Source organism: Choloepus didactylus, chromosome 2 (assembly GCF_015220235.1).
Source record: "Choloepus didactylus isolate mChoDid1 chromosome 2, mChoDid1.pri, whole genome shotgun sequence".
In the NCBI taxonomy this organism is placed as follows: Eukaryota; Metazoa; Chordata; class Mammalia; order Pilosa; family Megalonychidae; genus Choloepus; species Choloepus didactylus.
Genome location: NC_051308.1, coordinates 194,241,346 through 194,260,345, shown reverse-complemented (window position 1 = coordinate 194,260,345; position 19,000 = coordinate 194,241,346). Strand labels below are relative to the sequence as shown.

The 19,000-nt window shown below is 37.3% G+C and overlaps 1 protein-coding gene across 2 annotated transcripts in view; it reads left to right on the top strand.

Annotated features, from left to right (window-relative positions):
* Positions 1-19,000, top strand: part of SCP2 (sterol carrier protein 2) — a 239,240-nt gene that overhangs the window by 56,097 nt on the left and 164,143 nt on the right. The window lies entirely within an intron of this gene.

Sequence of the window (19,000 nt, the reverse complement as noted above, 5' to 3'; positions counted from 1 at the left end):
TATTGTATGTATAGTTTTCAAATATTTTTTTCTATTGATAGGTTGTCATTTACTTTCATGATAAAATCTTTGAGGCATAAAGTTTTAAACGTTGATGAGGTCCTGTATATCTCTTTTTTCTATTGTTTGTGCTTTGGGTATGAAGTCTAAGAAACCACTGCTTAACACAAGGTCCTGAAGATTTTTCCCTATGTTTTCTTCTAGGAGTCTTATATTCCTGACTCTTATATTTAGGTCTTTGATCCATTTTGAGTTGATTTTTTTATAAAGTATGAGGAAGAGTTCCTCATTTTTTTTTTTTTACAAATTGAGATCCAGTTTTCCCAGCAGCATTTATTGAAGAGACTATTCTTTCCCTGTTGAGCATTCTTTGTTCCCTTGTCAAAAATCAGTTGCCCATAAATGTGATGGTTGATTTCTGAGTTCTCAGTTTGATTCCATTGGTATATATGTCTGTCCTTGTGCAAGTACCATGCTGTTTTGATTACTGTGGCTTTATAAGTTTTAATGTGGAGAAGTGTGCATTCTCCAACTTCATTCTTCTTTTTCATGATGGCTTTAGCTATTCAGGGTCCTTTACCCTTCCATATAAATTTGTTCATTGGCTTTTCCATTTCTGCAAAGAAGGTTGTTGGAATTTTGTTTGGGTTTGCATTGAATCTATAAATTGCCTTGGGTAGTATTGACATCTTAATGATATTTAGTCTTCCAGTCCATGAACAAAGAATTTAGGTCTTCTTTGATTTCTTTTAGCAATATTTTGTAGTTTTCTGTGTATAAGTCCTTTATATCCTTGCTTATATTTATTCTTAGATACTTGGTTCCTTTAGTTGCTATTGTAAATGGGTTTTTTTTTCTTGATTTCCTCTTCATATTGTTCATTGCTTGTGTATAGAAACACTGCTGATTTTTAGGCGTTGATCTTGTATCCTGCCATTTTGCTGAATTCATTTATTTGCTCTATGAGCTTTGTTGAGGATTTAAAAAAAAAATTTTATTGGAGAAGTTGTGGGTTTAAAGATCATGCAAAAAATATAGGATTCCCATATACCACACTACCACCAACACTTGCATTGGTGTGGAAAATTTGTTACAGTTGATGGTAACACTTTTTTTGTAATTCTACTTTTTTTTTTTTTACAAGTTACATTTGTTACAATTGATGAAAAATTATTGAAGTTGTACTATTACCATTGTCCATAGTTTATGTAGGGGTATTTTTTCCCCATATTCCCAATGTATCATTATTATTATTATTTTCTTGCATGCCTTTATTTTGTTGCTCTTCTACCCATACACTGGATAAAGGGAGTGTCAGTCACAAAGTTTTTACAATCACATAGTCATATGTTAAAAGCTATATAGTTATATAGTCATTATCAAAGATCAAGTCTACTGGATTACAGTTCAGCAATTTCAGGTATTTCCTTCTGGCTATTCTGATACTCTAGGAACCAAATAGAAATATCTGTATAATGAGTCAGTAGTCATAATCATTTGTCAAATCCTAATTTCTCAAATTACACTTATTCCTTCTTATTTGATCATTCTCTCAATCTTCAAGGATATCTGGGCAATGACCACTTTAGTGCTGGAAAGGGGTGTTGACCTTGTGGGGTGTTGTGGATTTTTCAGAATTTTCGGTATGTAGGATCATGTTATCTGTAAATAGTGAAAGTTTTACTTCTTCCTTTCCAATTTGGATGCCTTTAATTTCTTTTTCTTCTCAGATAGCTCTGACTAGAACTTCCAGTACAATGTTGAATAACAGTGGTGACAGTGGGCATCCTTGTCTTGTTCCTGAACCTAGAGGGAAAGCTTTTAGTCTTTCATTATTGAGTATGATGTTATCTGTGGAAGTTTCCCTCTATTCCTAGTTTTCTAAGTGTTTTCATCAAGAAACAGTGCTGGATTTTGTCAAATGCCTTTTCTGTATTGATTGAGATGATCATTTGTTTGTTTGTTTGTTTGTTTTTTTGCTTTATTCTGTTAAATGTATTACATTAATTTATTTTCTTATGTTGAACCACCCTTGTCTACCTTGGATAAATCCCACTTGGTCATGGTGTATAATTCTTTTAATTATACAGTTGTTGAATTCAGTTTGCTAGGATTTTGTTGAGTATTTTTGCACTTATATTCATAAAAGTTATTGGTCTATAATTTGCTTTTTTCTTGTAGTATCTTTATCTAGCTTTGGTAAGAGGGTGATATTGACCTTGTAGAATGAATTGGCAAATGTTCCCTCCTCTTCAATTTTTTGGAAGAGTTTGATCAGGACTAGTGGTAATTCTTCTTGGAATATTTGGTAAAATTTCCCTGTGAAGCCATCTGGTCCATGGTTGGGAGGCTTTTGGTTACTGATTTACTCCTTTTAGTAGTTACTGGTTTGTCAAGATCTTTTTCTTCTTGGATCAGTGTAGATAGTTTGTATGTTTCTAAGAATTTCTTCATTTCATCTAGGTTATCTAATTGTTGGCAAACTGTTGCTCATGGTTTTCTCTCTTTTTTTTTAATTCATTTTATTGAGATATATTCACATACCATGCAGTCATACAAAACAAAGTGTACATTCGATTGTTCACAGTACCATTACATAGTTGTGCATTCATCACCAAAATCAATCCCCGACACCCTCATTACCCCATACACAAAAATATCAAGAATAATAATTAAAGTGAAAAAGAGCAATTAAAGTAAAAAAGAACACTGGGTGCCTTTGTTTGTTTGTTTGTTTGTTTTTTTCCTTCCCCCATTTTTCTGCTCATCCATCCGTAAACTAGACAAAGAGGAGTGTGGTCCACACGGCTTTCCCAATCACATTTTCACCCCGCATAAGCTACATTTTTATACAATCGTCTTTGAGATTCATGAGTTCTGGGTTGTAGTTTGATAGTTTCAGGTATTTACTGCTAGCTACTCCAATTCACTAGAACCTGAAAACATTGTCTATATTGTGCATAAGAGTACCCACCAGAGTGACCTCTCGGCTCCTTTTCGGATCTCTCTGCCACTATAGCTTATTTCATTTCCTTTCACATCCCCCTTTGGTCAAGAAGATGTTCTCCATCCCATGATGTCGGGTCTAGATTCCACGGGAGTCATATTCCACATTGCCAGGGAGATTCACTCCTCTGGGTGTCTGATCCCACATAGGGGGAGGGCAATGATTTCACCTGCCAAGTTGGCTTAGCTAGAGAGAGAGGGCCACATCTGAGCAACAAAGAGGCATTCGGGAGGAGGCTCTTAGGCACAATTATAGGGAGGCCTAGCCTCTCCTTTGCAGCAACAGTCGTCCCAAGGGCAAGTCCTGTGGTAGAGTACTCAACCCATAAAACCCACAGTTCCCTATGTCTGTGAGCCCATTAGCAACCATCAAGGTGGGGAAGCCCAATACCCCTGCATTCTCCACCAGCTCCTCAGGGGGGTTCTCCATATTTTTTTCATTTTTTTTTTTAAATTCTTTTTTTAAAAAATCAACTATATAAAAAATTAAAAATTAAAAATTAAAAAAACATACAATTAAAAAACATTTTAAACAGACCATAACAAGAGAGTAAGAAAAAGACAACTAACCTAAGATAACTACTTTACTTCCAGCATGTTTCTACTCTACCCCAAGAAAGTAACCTAATATAGCAACACTTCTGTGAACTTGTTCCTACCATACCCATCAGAAATTAACAGACCATAGTCATTCCTGGGCATTCCCAGAATGTTGAATTTACCCACGATAGCCTATCTTTTCTTATTGGATTATCGTTCCCCCTTCCTTAATTGCTCTCTATCACTAGTTCCCCTACATTCTACATTATAAACCATTTGTTTTACATTTTTCAATGTTCACATTAATGGTAGCATATAATATTTCTCTTTTTGTGCCTGGCTTATTTCACTCAGCATTATGTCTTCCAGGTTCATCCATGTTGTCATATGTTTCATGACATCGTTCCTTCTTACTGCCGTGTAGTATTCCATCGTGTGTATATACCACATTTTATTTACCCACTCATCTGTTGAAGGACATTTGGGTTGTTTCCATCTCTTGGCAATTGTGAATAATGCTGCTATGAACATTGGTATGCAGATATCTGTTCGTGTCACTGCTTTCAGATCTTCTGGGTATATACCAAGAAGTGCAATTGCTGTATCGAAGGGTAACTCTATATCTAGTTTTCTAAGGAACTGCCAAATAGCTAATGAAGCTGAACATTTTTCATGTGTTTCTTGGCCATTTGTATTTCCTCTTCAGAGAAGTGTCTTTTCATATCTTTTGCCCAGTTTATAATTGGGCTGTCTGTACTATTGTCATTGAGTTGTAGGATTTCTTTATATATGCAAGATATCAGTCTTTTATCAGATACATGGTTTCCAAAAATTTTTTCCCATTGAGTTGGCTGCCTCTTTACCTTTTTGTCAAATTCCTTTGAGGTACAGAAACTTCTAAGCTTGAGGAGTTCCCATTTATTTTTTCTTTTGTTGCTTGTGCTTTGGGTGTAAAGTCTAGGAAGTGGCCGCCTAATACAAGGTCTTGAAGATGTTTCCCTACAGTATTTTCTAGGAGTTTTATGGTACTGTCTTTTATATTGAGATCTTTGATTCACTTTGAGTTAATTTTTGTTTAGGGTGTGAGGTAGGGGTCCTCTTTCATTCTTTTGGATGGATATCCAATTCTCCCAGCCCCATTTGTTGAAAAGGCTATGTCCCAGTGGTTTCCTCTTTTAAACCGTTTTAGTTCAGTGAGGTTGGTAGTGATATCCCCATTTTCATTTCTGATTTTAGTTTTTTTATGTCCTCTCTGAGTTTTTCTTTGTCACTGTTTTTGAATTTTGTCAATTTTATTGATCTTTTCACAGAAACAACTTTTGGTTTTGTTGATTCTCTTTATTTTCTTATTTTCTATTTTATTTATCTGTGCTGTAATTTGTTGTTTAATTTCCTTCTCACGTTGGGTTTAGCTTGCTCTTCTTTTTCTAGTTCTTCCAGTTTTGGGGATTTGAAGTCTTTTTTTTTTTAAATGTAAACATTTAGTTATAAATTTCCCTCTCAACACAGCCTTTGCTGTATCCCATATTTTGTTATGTTGTATTTTCATTTTCATTCACCTCAAGATATTTCCTTATTTCTGTTGTGATTTCTTCATTAATTCTTTGGATGTTTAAGAGTATGTTGTTTAATTTCTACCTATTGTGAATATTCCATTTCTCCCTCTGTTATTGATTTCTCACTTCATTCCATAGTGACTGCAGAAGATACAATGCATGATTTCAATATTGTTTTACTTACTGAGACTTGTTTTGTGACCTAACATATGGTCTATCCTAGAGAAGATCTGTGTGCACTCAAGAAGTATGTATATTCTGTTGTTGGGTGAAGTGTTCTATATATGTCTGTTAGGTCTAGTTGGTTTAGAGTATTGTTCAAGTCTTGTTTTTCCTTACTGATCTGCTCTCTACATATTCTGACCATTATTGAAAGCGGTATATTAAAGTCTTGCACTATTAATGTAGAACCGTCAATTTCTCCCTTCAAATCTCTCAGCATTTCCTTCATATGTTAGTTGCATATTTATTTATAATTGTTACATCTTCTTGTTGAATTGACCCCTTTATCTTTATAAAATGACTGTCTTTGTTCCTTATAACTGTTTTTGATATAAGGTCCATTTATTTGATATTGGTATAGGTACTCCAGCTCTCTTTTGGTTACTACTTGCATTGTATATTTTCTTTATCCTTTCACTTTTAACCTACTTATGTCTTTTAATTTAAGATAGTCTTTTGTAGATAGCATATAGTTGTGTCATGCTTTTGTAGCCATTCTGCCAATCTTGCCTTTGACTGGAGAGTTTAATCCATTTGTATTTCAAGTCACTACTATTAATGGAGGACTTTCTACTGCCATTTTGCTATTTCAGTTGCTGTCATTCTTATTCCCTTTTTGTTCCTCATTTCTTCTGTTAATGCCTAGAATCTTATTTATTTAATTTTTTGTATTGAATAATATTGAGTCCCTTCTCATTTTTATCTGTATGTATTTTCCTTGTTGTTAATGTGGGGTTAAAATTTAACATCCAGAATATATAACAATGATATTTGATTAGATACCAAGTTGACTTCAATAGCATACACATACCCTTTCCCTATATGCCTCTGTACCCTAACTTTTTTTTACACTTGTTACCACTTGTATCTTTGTACATTGTATTTCTGAAACCATAGATTTGTCATTACTTTTTATGCCTTTGCCTTTTAGCACCTGCAGGAAGTAAGAAGTGGAGTTACATACCAGAAAAATACAATACATATACGGGCATTTGTAATTACCCATATGGTTACCTTTAATAGAGGCCTTTATTTCTTTGTGCTGCTTTGAGCCACTGTCTAACATCCTTAAATTGCTGTTTTTTTAAATGCAGTTTTATTGAGATATATTCACATACCAGACAGTCATCCATGGTGTACAATCAACTATTCACAGTACCATCATATAGTTCTGCCTTCATCACCCCAGTCCATTTTTGAACATTTTCTTTACACCATAAAGAAGGAAAATAAGAATAAAAAACAAAAGTAAAAAACACCCCAATCTTCATTTAGTCCCTGTCCCCATTTTTCTACTCATCCATCCATACACTTGGTAAAGGGAGTGTGATCCACAAGGTTTTCACTATCACACTGTCACCCCTTGTAAGCTACATTGTTATACAAAGGGATATCTATGTAGTGCATAAGAATGCCCACCAGAGTGACCTCTCAACTCCATTTGAAATCTCTCAGCCATTGAAACTTTATTTTGTTTCATTTCACTTCCCCCTTTTGGTCAGGAAGATGTTCTCAATCCCACAATTCTGGGTCCAGGTTCATCCCTGGGAGTCATATTCTGTGTTACCAGGGAGATTTACACCCCTGGGAGCCATTACAATTCGGGAATAGATGTGACTGCTGTAAAAGCTTACAGTCTAGGGACCGTTACTATGAGGATTCCCCTGATAAGCTGTGCTCTTAAGATTCAATTCTGAATTTACACATTGTAGTTAGTCCGTATTGGTGAGGCATTATAGTAATTGCCTTTGTTTCTGGCGTACTTCACTCAAAATGCTGTCTACAGGATCCATTCACCTCGTTGTGTGTCTCACAGCTTTACTCCTTTTCATAGTTGCTCAATATTCCATTGTATGCACACACCACAGTTCACCATTCTGTTCCTCAGTCAGTTACTCTTAGGCCACTTCCAGCCATTGCAAATCATGAATACTGCCTCCATGAACACCAGTGTGCAAATGTCCATCCATGTCCCTACTCTCAGATTTTCCAAGCATATACCTCATAATGAGGTTTCAGGACCTTATTGCACCCACATACTTAGCTTCTTGTGGAACCATCACACTGTACTCCAGAAAGACTACACCATTCTGTCTCCTATCCAACAGTAAATAGGTATATCCCTCTCCATGTTTTCTCCAGCACTTTTATCCCTTCTTATATTTTTCCCTACAATTTTAGAGATATATTCACATCCTATACAGTTATCCACAGTGTACAATCAGTTGTTCACAGTATCATCATATAGTTTGCATTTATCACCACAGTCAGCACTTGAGCATATTGATTACTACAAAAAAAGTGTTTTTTTTTTAAATGAATAATAAAAAATATAATAAAAAGAAAAATAAAATATCATGCAATACAATATAATAGTAAGGTCAGACAATAACACCAATACCAAGAATCCCATATCCCCCCCATTATAACCCCCTCTCATATACATTTAGCTTTGGTACATTGCCTTTGTTACATTTAATGGAAGCATAGTACAGTGTTACTGTTGACCACAGACTCCAGTTAGCTTTGATTATATTTTTTCCCCAAAACCATCCCTTTTTCAGTACTTTGCATGGTTGACCTTCATTTGTTCTCCCACATGTAAAAACATTCCCACATTTGTACATTTAATCACAATCATCGACCACTCCAACTTTTGCCAAGTCATACAGTCCCAATCCCTATCATCTATCTTTACCTCTGGTGTCATACATTCCCTTACCCCACCTCTTTCAGCTTTACTTACAGTCATCTTTGTTCAGTGTACTTACAATGTTGTGTGACCATCACACAGTATTATGCTGTCCATTTCTGGATTTATACAATCAATCCTGCTGAACATTCTGTAGTCTTTCAGCATCAAATGCTTGATCTTTATGCTCTTTCTATTTCCTGATGGATTGTGTTATCAGTTTTAATTCTCAAAGTTTGCTCATTAATGTTAGTTCGTATTAGTGAGATCACACAGTATTTGTCCTTTTGTTTCTGGCTAACTTCGCTCAACATAATGTCCTCAAGGTTCATCAACATTATTATATGTTCCGTGTCTGTTTTATCTTACAGCTGCATAGTATTCCGTCATGTGTATACCACAGTTTGTTTATCCACTCATCTGTTGATGGACATTTGGGCTGTTTCCATCTCTTTTAGCTTGCTTTTGAGGCAGGTATGGTGGTGATGAACTGCCTCAGCTTTTGTTTATCTGGGAATGTCTTCATCTCTCTCATTTTTGAAAGAAATTTGCTAGATCTAAAATTCTTGGTTGGCAGTTGCTTTTTCTTAGCACTTTAAGTATTTCAACCCACTGCCTTCTTGCTTCCATGGTTTCTGATGAGAAATTGGCACTAAGTCCAATTAGGACTCCCTTGAACATTACACGTTACTTTTTTCTGGCTGCTTTCAGAACTCTCTCCTTGTCCTTTTTTTTTTTTTTTTCATTTTTATTGAGATTGTTCAGATACCATACAATTATCCAAAGATCCAAAGTGTACAATCACTTGCCCCTGGGTACCCTCATACAGCTGTGCATCCATCACACTTAATTTTTGTTCAATTTTTAGAAACTTTTCATTACTCCAGACAAGAAATAAAGTGAAAGATGAAAAAAGAAAAAAAGAAAAGGAAACTCTAATCCTCCCCTATCCCTAACCAACCACCCTCAATTGTTGACTCCTAGTATTGATATAGTACGTTTGTTACTGTTTATGAAAAAATGTTGAAATACTACTAACTGTAGTATATAGTTTGTAATAGGTATATAGTTCTTTCCTATATGCCCCTCTATTATTAACTTCTAATTGTATTGTCATACATTTGTTCTGGTTCATGAAGTGATTTCTAGTATTTGTACAGTTGATCATGGACATTACCCACCATAAAGAATCAGACAATACCACCAATGTCAAGTGTCTAACATGCCTCTCCTATCCCCCCCCTTATCTGCATTTACCTTAGTATATCACCTTTGTTACATTAAAGGAAGCATAATACAATGATTCTATTAGTTACAGTCTCTAGTTTATGCTGATTGCATCCCTCCCCCAATGCCTCCCCATTTTTAACACCTTGCAAGGTTGACATTTGCTTGTTCTCCCTCGTAAAAGAACATATTTGTACATTTTATCACAATTGTTGAATACTCTAGATTTCACCAAGTTACACAGTCCCAGTCATTATCTTTCCTCCTTTCTTGTGGTGTCTCACGTGCTCCCCATCTTCCTCTCTCAACCGTATTCATAGTTACCTTTGTTCAGTGTACTTACATTGTTGTGCTACCATCTCCCAAAATTGTGTTCCAAACCACACACTCCTGTCTTCTATCACCCTGTAGTGCTCCGTTTAGTATTTCCTGTAGGGCAGGTATCTTGTTCACAAAGTCTCTCATTGTCTGTTTGTCAGAAAATATTTTGAGCTCTCCCTCATATTTGAAGGACAGCTTTGCTGGATACAGGATTCTTGGTTGGTGGTTTTTCTCTTTCAGCATCTTAAACATATCACACCACTTCCTTCTTGCCTCCATGGTTTCTACTGAGAGATCCGCACATAGTCTTATTAAGCTTCCTTTGTATGTAATGGATTGCTTTTCTCTTGCTGCTTTCAGGATTCTCTCTTTGTCTTTGACATTTGATAATCTGATTATTAAGTGTCTTGGCGTAGGCCTATTCATATCTCTTCTGTTTGGAGTACGCTGCACTTCTTGGATCTGTAATTTTATGTCTTTCATAAGAGATGGGAAATTTTCATGAATTATTTCCTCTATTATTGCTTCTGCCCCCTTTCCCCTCTCTTCTCCTTCTGGGACACCAATGATACGTACATTATTGTACTTTGTTTCATCTTTGAGTTCCCGGAGATGTTGCTCATATTTTTTCATTCTTTTCTCCATCTGCTTCTTTGTGTGTAGGCTTTCAGGTGTTTTGTTCTCCAGTTCCTGAGTGTTTTCTTCTGCCTCTTGAGATCTGTTGTTGTATGTTTCCATTGTGTCTTTCATCTCTTGTGTTGTGCCTTTCATTTCCATAGATTCTACCAGTAGGTTTTTTGAACTTTTGATTTCTGCCTTATACAGGTCCAGTGCTTCCTTTGCAGCCTCTATCTCTTTTGCAATATCTTCTCTAAACTTTTTGAATTGATTTAGCATTAGTTGTTTAAATTCCTGTATCTCAGTTGAAGTGTACGTTTGTTCCTTTGACTGGGCCATAACTTTGTTTTTCTTAGTGTAGGTTGTAGTTTTCTGTTGTCTAGTCATGGTTTCCTTGTTTATCCAAATCAGGTTTTCCCAGACCAGAACAGAGGGAAGAAATATTCAGTATCTGGTTTCCCTGCGGGTGTGTCTTAGAAAATTGCTCCACCCTTTGATGCCTCGGGTCACTGTGCTTTTCTGCCCAGCAGGTGACACCTGTTAGCCTATAATTCTTGACTGGTGTGAGGAGGTATGGCTGTGTTCCCCCAGGCTCTGAGGTCTGGTTCTGAATGGAAAGGGCCCCACCCCTTTCCTCCTAGAGAAGACAGAGCCCCCAGGTGGAGGTCATTAACATTTCAATGGTCTCGCTCTCTGCTTGTGCTATCTCCGCCCTTCCCCGAGTCACAGCCCTGGAAACTGAAAATGACTGGGGCTTTCTCCACTGAGCCGAAAAAGAAACAGATAGTCCCTTTCAGACCCAGTCAAGGCGACCCTCCGGCTCTCCCAGGTCAGTCGTCACCCAAAGCCTCTGTCTGTTTTTTGGGGCTGCGTACCTGTAGTGAGCAGTTCACACTCGCTACTTAAAACCCCAGTTGGAGCTCAGCTGAGCTGTATTCGCTTGCTGGGAGAGAGCTTCTCTGTGGCACCACGCGGCTCCGCAGCTCGGACTATGGGGGAGGGGGTCTCACGACCTGGTTCCGCAGGTTTTACTTAGAGATTTTATGCTGTGTCCTCGGGCATTCTTCCCAATTCGGGTTGGTGTATGATGAATGGATGGTCTCGTTTGTCCCCCCACAGTTATTCTGGATTATTTACTAGTTGTTTCTGGTTTTTTGTAGTTGTTCCAGGGGGACTGCTTAGCTTCCACTCCTCTCTATGCCGCCATCTTGCCTGCCCCTCCTTGTCCTTTTCATTTGATAGTATGGTCAGTCTGTGAAGGGGCATATTTTTCTTCAAGTTTATCCTGTTTGGTGGTCTCTGGTTGTCCAGCATGTGTGTATTTACATCTTTTGCTAAGTTTGGGAAGTTTTCTGTCATTTTTTCTTTGAATGTTCCTTCTGCCCCTCTCTCTCTTTCTTCTTCTAGATGATGAGATACTTGATGGTGTCCCACAGGTCTCTTAGGCTATTTTTGCTTTTTATAATTCCTTTTTTTTTCTGTTCCTTATCCTGATTCATTTCAATTGTTTTGTTTTTGAATTTGCTGATTTTTTTTGCCAGCTTTAGTCTGCTGTTAAAACCCTCCTGGGAATTTTTCAGTTCTGTTATTGTGGTCTTCAAATCCAGTAGTTCTGTTTTGTTCCTCTTTCAAATTATTATCTCTTTATTGAGATTCTCATATTATTCATTCATTCTTTTCCTGATACCCTTTCATTCTTTCTCTGTATTTTCCTTCATTTCCTTGAGCATATTGAAGACCATTTTTAAAAGTCCTTGTCTAGTATGACCACAGTAGGATCTTCTTCATTGTGTTTCCTGGATTTTTATCCTCTTTCTTTGGATAGGCCATTGTTTCCTATTTCTTTGTTCGTCTTGTAATGCTTCTTTCACCCTGTACATTTTAATGTTTTAAAATGTTAACTCTGAGATTTATTCCCTGAGATGTCTTTTTCTTGAGTTTTAACCAGCTGGTGATAGAGATTTTCTTAAATGTCAGCCCTCTTATCAGGAAGGTACGTCCAAGGCGAATGCTAAGCACACGGTCCTCCCTATCTTTTCTGGGCCTGTCTTGTCCTAGACTTCTGCTTTCTAGTGGCTTATGAGTTCCCCTGTTTACAGGAACTTAAATGCCTCTTCTACTTCCAAGGAGACAGACCTTCTCCCTCTTGTGGTTGTTCCTCTTTGGGAGCTGAAGTAGGTGAGCCTTTGTCATAGGCCATCTGCTTCAATTGTTTCTTACATTGATTTCCTTGTCTCATGCTGTTTTTGCCTGGAATACAAAAGTCTGTGAGGGAGGGCACATGGGAGAGTCAGTATTTCCCAGCTGGTCCATGACCAGGGAACCATAAAGGGAAAGCCAGCCACCTCCAAACTGCCCTGGAGAGGGGATGAGGCAGAGGCCAGGAAGGGCATCAGGAGCTTCTTCTTGCATGGCTCTCCAAAGCTGCACTTTCTTGACCTGCGCAGCAAATATTGCCCTTGTACTGTCTTTCTCTGCTCTGAGGAAGCATAGCTTCTTTAAGTGTCTCCTGACTCTTTTGTTTGGGGTGGGTTGGAACAACGACTGTCTTTAGAGTAGGCCCCCAGCGATCTGAAGTAGTTAATCAAAAGCCATGATCAGAGATTGGCCCATGCCCACCCCAGATCTTGGGGAAGTTGATTTTATGTCCCTTTCTGGCATCAGTAACTTACAATATGGTTCAGACTCCACTGCGGCTTACTCCAGTAGAGTAAGGGCTAGATGCCGGTAACCACCACACTGAGATATCAATTTACTGGTATTTAACGTATTTTACCAGCCTCTTCTTCCTGCTCTACTCAGGATGCTGTACAGTGTTCTACTGGCCTCCGGAGTTTCAAAATAGTTGATTCAGACAATTCCTGCCTGTTTAATAGTTGTTCTGGTGGAGGTACAGATTCCTGGAGCTTGCTGCTCCACCATCTTCCCACTAAATTCATGTGGTTATTTCTGAATTTCAATCCTATTCCATTGCTCTAGTTTTCAGAGTACTAGTTTTTTACATCCTTGGTTAAACGTATTCCTAGGTGGTTGTGATGGGCAAGTTCATGTGTCAACTTGAGTAGGATATGTTGTCCAGTAGTTTGGTCAAGCAAACACTGGCCTGATTGTTACTCTGAGGGTTATTTTGTGGATTTAAATCATTAGCCAGTTGATTGCATCTATGGCTGATTACATCTGCAATGAAGTAGAGAGATTGCTCTCAGCAATGAGAGAAGTCCCATCTAGTCAGTAAAATGCCTTAAAGGAGAACTGTTGATTTCAGTAGTCAAAAAGAATTTCTGTTTGTACTCAGCCAACCTGCTCCTCTGTGGAATTCATCCAAACCTCATTTCCACTTTGTGACCTGCCCTATAGAATTTGGATTTGCTGATCCCCATGGTCACATGAGCCAATTCCTATAATAAATCTCTAAATATTTGCATACATACATATATCCTGTTGGTTCTGTTTCTCTGCTGAACCCTGATTAATATGGTATTTTATTCTTTTAGATGCTATTAGAACAGACACGCTGTCACTTCTGCTTAATTCTGTTAATCAAAGCAAATCACATGGCTAAATTCTGAGTCAAGGGATAGGGAATTATACTTCACTGCTTTTGCAAAGTCAGAAAGCATAGGGCATTCAGGAGAGAAAAGAATTAGGGACGTTAATATGTTCAGTCACAAACTGTAAATAAGCAGGAATGTGAGGTTCTTGCTTACATTTCTAATAGAGGAGAGACAGCACATGGAAAAAATTAAGATAATTTCAGAGAGTTGTAAGTCCTATGAAGAAATAAAAAAAGAGAATGTGCTTGTAGAAGGAGGGAGACAAAATTAGATAGGATAGTAATGGCCTCTAAAAGGTGACATTTGGGCTGAATAATGAGAGAGTCAGCCATGTGGGAGAAGCCATCACCAGGAATAATATTCCAGGCTAGATAGGATAGTAATGGCCTCTAAAAGGTGACATTTGGGCTGAATAATGAGAGAGTCAGCCACGTGGGAGAAGCCATCACCAGGAATAATATTCCAGGCAAATGGAATAACAAAGAGTTATTACCAGGAGTAAGTTTATGTGCTACTTTTTATGTGAAAGACCAGGCTGGTGAGATTAGTGAATGAGGGAAAGAGTGGGTAGAAGAATGATGTCAGAGGACCAGATCTTGTTCAGTTGTGTAAATTATAGTGAGGATTTTGGATTTTATTCTAAGTGCAGTGAAAAGCCTTTGGAGAATTTTAAGCAGAGGAGTGACAGACAACTTGGTCCTGGAATTTTCTCCCCCTTCTATTTGTCTTCATTTACCATCCATGTGCTGATGATTCCATCTTTCTATCTCTGGTCCACACCTTTTTACTGTGCTCTTTGCTTGTATTTCCAGTTGACTTCTTGGCATCCCCATCTATATATCTAAGAGGCAGACAACTCAAATTGAACATGTCCAAAAGCATCTCAAACTTGCTCCTCCCTTATTCTTCTTCATCTTAGTAACTAGCACTTGATCTACTGAGATGCTCAAACCATAAACATGAGTCACCTTTGAAACCTCTCCCTCTCTTTTCCCCAACTGAGTCCCTCATTATGTCCTATTAATTCTATCTCCAACCTATGTTTCTCCTTTCTAATCCCTTTCATTACCAGAGCTTTCACCCTAGACCAGGGTTTTTCAAACTGGGTTGTGACTTCCATTGTGAAATAGCTGGTGGGTTGAGTCCAGAATTTTTTTAAATCTAAAATTTGTTATATAATATAACCAAAATACAGAGAAGTGCATGAACCATAATTGTACAGCTCAGTGAATTTTCACAAAGCTGTTAGCTATGTAACTACAAACAAGGTCAAAATTATAACATTACCAACTGTGCCAGTTTGAATGTATTGTGTCCCCCAAACACCATTGTCTTTGATGTAATCTTGTGTGGGCAGACGTTACCAGTTTTGGTTAGATTTTTTTAGTGTTTCTTTGGAGATGCACTCCACCCAACTGTAGGTGATAACTCTGATGAGATAATTTCCATGGGGGTGTGGCCCCACCCATTTAGGGTGGGCCTTGATCAGTGGAACCATATAAATGAGCTGATGGGCAGAGGCAACTCAGTGCAGCTGAGAGTGAACTTCTGAAGAGGAGCTACAGCCAAGAGGGACACTTTGAAGAAAGCACAGGAGCTGCAGATGAGAGACCTTTTGAAGATGGCCATTGAAAGCAGACGCTTGCTCTGGAGAAGCTAAGAGAGGAGAAACGCCCCAAGAGCAACTAAGAGTGACATTTTTGAGGAATTGCAGCCTAGAGAGGAACGTCCTGGGAGAAAGCCATTTTGAAACCAGAACTTTGGAGCAAATGCCAGCCACGTGCCTTCCCAGCTAACAGAGGCTTTCCAGACACCATTGGCCATCCTCCAGTGAAGGTACCCAATTGCTGATGTGTTACCTTGGACACTTTATGGCCTTAAGACAGTGACTGTGTAACCAAATAAACCCCCTTTTATAAAAACTGATCCATTTCTGGTGTTTTGCATTCTGGCAACATTAGCAAACTAGAACACCAACACCAAGATTCTTCTCTCTGTATGTTATTTTAGGCTTCGTAGGTATGGAATCATATAATCTACAAATAATGAGAGTTTTATTTCTTCCTTTCTAGTACTTAAGTATTTTATTTTACTTTTTTGCTTCATTTATTAAACTGTCTAGGGCCTCCAATACAGTGTTATGTAGAAGTGATACCAGGCTTTGTTGTCTTTCAACAAAACTCCCAATTTTGAAGGGAAAGCTTTCAGAGTTTCTCAGTTAAATATGATGCTTGCTCTAGCTTTTCTTTTTTTATATAGATACTCTTTATCAGATCAATGAAGTTCCCTTTTATGCCTAATTTTTTAAGAATTTTTGCTGTGAGTGAACACTGAATGTTATCAGAAGTGTTTTCTGCAACAATTGAGTTGATCATATTTTTTTCCTCTTTAGTTCGGTTATTGTTTTGATTATGTTGATTTTTTTGAATGTCAAACCAAACCATCATTCCTGGAATGAATGCATCTTGCTCATCTGTTGCTTGATTTAGTTTGCAAATATATTGGTAAGGATTTTTTGCATCTGTGTTTATGAATGAGATTGCTCTGCCGTTTTCTTATGTTCTTGTCAGTTTTAGGTATCACGGTAATGTTCTCAAAGAAGGAGTGGGGAGAGTACCCTCTCTATTCTCTGTAAGAATTAATGTTAGATTGACAACACTTCTTCTCTACATGTTTCAAAAAATTCCCCAGTAAAGCCTTTTGAGCCTGGAGTTGTCTTTATGGGAAATTTTTAATTACAAGTTTTATTTCTTTATCAGTTATAGGACTCTTCAGATTTTTCATTGTGTTGGTTTTGGTATGTTGTATTTTTCTAGGAATTTGGCCATTTTGTCTAAACTTTCCAATTTCATCTAAACATTTAAATAAAGTTATTTATAATATCTTTTAGGGTCTTTTTAAAATAGATTTTTTGTTTTGAAATAATTTTAAATATACAGAAAAGTTGTAAGGATTAGTACAGAAAATTCCCATATACTCTTCACCCAGTTTCTCCCATTGTTAATGTTAGTATATTTGTCAAAATTCAAGAAGTCAACACTGGTACTTGATCATAAATTAATTCCACACTTTCTTTGGATTTCATCAGATTTTCCTTTTCTAGGATCCAATCCAGGGTTTTGTATTGAGGTGCCATGCCTCTCCAATCTCACTGCTTTGTGAAAGTTTCTCAGTCTTTTCTTGTTTTTCATGACCTTGACATTCTGGAAGATTACTGGCTAGATACCTATAGAATGTCCCCCAACCTGGATTTGTCTGATATTTCTCTCATGATTAGACCTTGTTACAGATTTTTGGGAAGTTGACATGTCCTTCATGACACATAATATCATGGGGTACATGATATCCACATGACATCACTAGTGAGGTTAACCTTCATCACTTTGTTAAAGTATTGTTTGCCAGGTTTCTCTGCTGTAAAGTTACTATTTTTCCTCTTTCTTTATTCTTTCAAGTAACTCACTAAGTCTAGCGCACATTCAAGGGGTGGAGGGAGGGATTAAGCTCCACCTTCTTAGGGACTTTTTTTTTTCTTTTATTAGAGAAGTTGTGGGTTTACAGAACAATCATACATAAAATACAGGATTCCCATATACCACCTCACCACCAACACTTTACACTGGTGTGGAACATTTGGTACAATCGCTGATAGAACATTTTATAATTATACTATTAATTAAAGTTCATGGTTTAACTTAGGGTTCACTGTGTAGTGTGGTTACATGGATTTTTTTTTTAATTATTTTGTCACCATTTATACAATCTAACACTTCTCCTTTTAATCATATTCATATATATATTTCAGTGCTGTTAATTGCATTCACAGTATTGTGCTACCATCACCCTCATCCATTGCCAAAACATTTCCATCATTCCAAATAGGAGCCCTGTACATTTTAAGCCTTAACTTCACATTCCCTAGCTCAATCCTGTCCTCTGATAATCTATATTCTAGATTCTGATTCTGTGAGTTTGCTTATTCTAATTATTTCAAAACAGTGGGATCATATAATATTTGTCCTTTTGTGTCTGATTTATTTCACTCAACATGTTGTCTTCAAGTTTCATCCATGTTGTTGCATGTATCAGTACTGCATTCCTGTTTACGGCTGAATAATAATCCATTGTATGTATATATACTACATTTTATTTACCCATTCATCAGTTAATGGACACTTGGGTTGCTTCCATCTTTTGGTAATTGTGAATAATGCCGCTGTGAACAACAGTGTGAAAATATCTGTTCGAATTCCTGCTTTCAACTCTTTTGGGTATATACCTAGCAGTGGGATTGTGGGTCAAGTATGGTAGTTCTATACTTAGCTTTCTAAGGAACTGCCAAACTGTCTTCCACAGTTTGGAATCAAACTGATTCCACCAGTGTGGAATCTATTCCCTTTTTATGATAATTGGAATAAGATTTGCTCAATAATATGTATACGATTTCTGCTCTGAACGTCATCCTTCTTGACATAGAAGTGAGAGACAAACAGAGATGGAAACTTTCTGCTTTACTGTACTATTCACTAAAACAGCATTATCAGCTCTAGTAGTTAGTCAACCTTTCCCTTCCTTGAACTTCAAGCTTCAAATGAGAATTCAAAGCCCATTTTACTCTGTTTTATCTTTTTTAAAATAGTTTTTTAAAAAAGCAAGTTTTATTTCATCAGTATGCTTGCTTTTCATTTCTGATACTATATTTTAAAATTTCTGATAAGGAATTTAAAAAGAATCCATATTTTTTGTCATGATGTAACTCTTCTAAAGACCCTTCTGCTTTCTCAAGAAGAGAGGGAAGAAGAGATATTTTTCAGTCTCTGGAGGGAACAAGAACTATAAAATTCTCTAAGCCCAGGGTTATTGGGATATTTGGGCAGACTCCTGGAAGAATTGCTCTCAGTGCTTTCCCTTACTTACCACTATGAGCCCAGGCTTCATTTTCTAGTTTTTGAACTTGAAGTCTATACTACTGTTGGGGATTGAATCACATTCCCCACAATAGGCATGTTTAGGTCCCAACCCCTGGTTCTGTGTGCTTGAACCCATTTGTAAATTGGACCTTTGAAGTTGTTATTGGTTAAGCTATGCCCAAACTGAATGAGGGTGGGCCTTAATCCAATATGGCTGAAGTCCTTAGAAGCAAAGGAAGTTGGACTTGGAAAGAGAGAAGGCACAGGGAGTAGAAGAAGCTTGAAGTCCAGTGGAGTCCAGAAGATAAAAGAGAAGATGCCTCCATGTGCATTGCCATATGATGTGATAGAAAA